This window comes from Nothoprocta perdicaria, unplaced genomic scaffold, assembly GCF_003342845.1.
Source record: "Nothoprocta perdicaria isolate Ctin4 unplaced genomic scaffold, notPer1 scaffold_431, whole genome shotgun sequence".
Taxonomy (NCBI): domain Eukaryota; kingdom Metazoa; phylum Chordata; class Aves; order Tinamiformes; family Tinamidae; genus Nothoprocta; species Nothoprocta perdicaria.
This window is the reverse complement of record NW_020455679.1, coordinates 211,723-212,304: the sequence shown is the minus strand read 5'-3', so window position 1 is coordinate 212,304 and position 582 is coordinate 211,723.

Here is a 582-nt window from a genome sequence, read left to right as displayed (position 1 = left end):
CCCCCCTCCCCGCTTGCCTGCAATGCCCGGCCTCAGTTTCTTATTTGGGCCATTCCTYTGGTTTTCCTCTCGTTTTCCTCATTTCTGCTCTGTCTTATTTGGCTCCCGCAGCTCCGCCTTGCAGCCCGGCTCCGCATCCCGGCTCCGGGGCGGGTTGGGGGCCGCACATTGACAGCCCCTTCCCCATCCCTCCGGCAGCAACATCGTCAGCGGGAAAGGGGGCAAAGGGCCTCAAAGGGGGCAAAGCGCCCCAAAAGGGGGCAAAGTGTCCCAAAGGGGGCAAAGTGCCCCAAAAAGCGCAAAGCGCCCCCAAAGCGGACAAAGCGCCCCAAAAGGACCGTTTTTTCGGGGATGGCAGGTGGGGGGGGCGGTGAATGTCGGTGCCGGGGGGYGGTCCGAGGTGGGGGTCCGCTCGGTCCCGAGCTCCCCCTTGCGCCTCCTCGTCCCCATTGCAGAGCGGCCGGTGGCTCTTTCGCGCCGTTGCCAGCTCGGCTCGCTGCGCTCCTGCGGCCACCGCCCGTTCAACACCCCGCGTCCCGCGGGACGGGTGCGGGGCCGAGGGGCGGGCAGCAGAGGGGCACC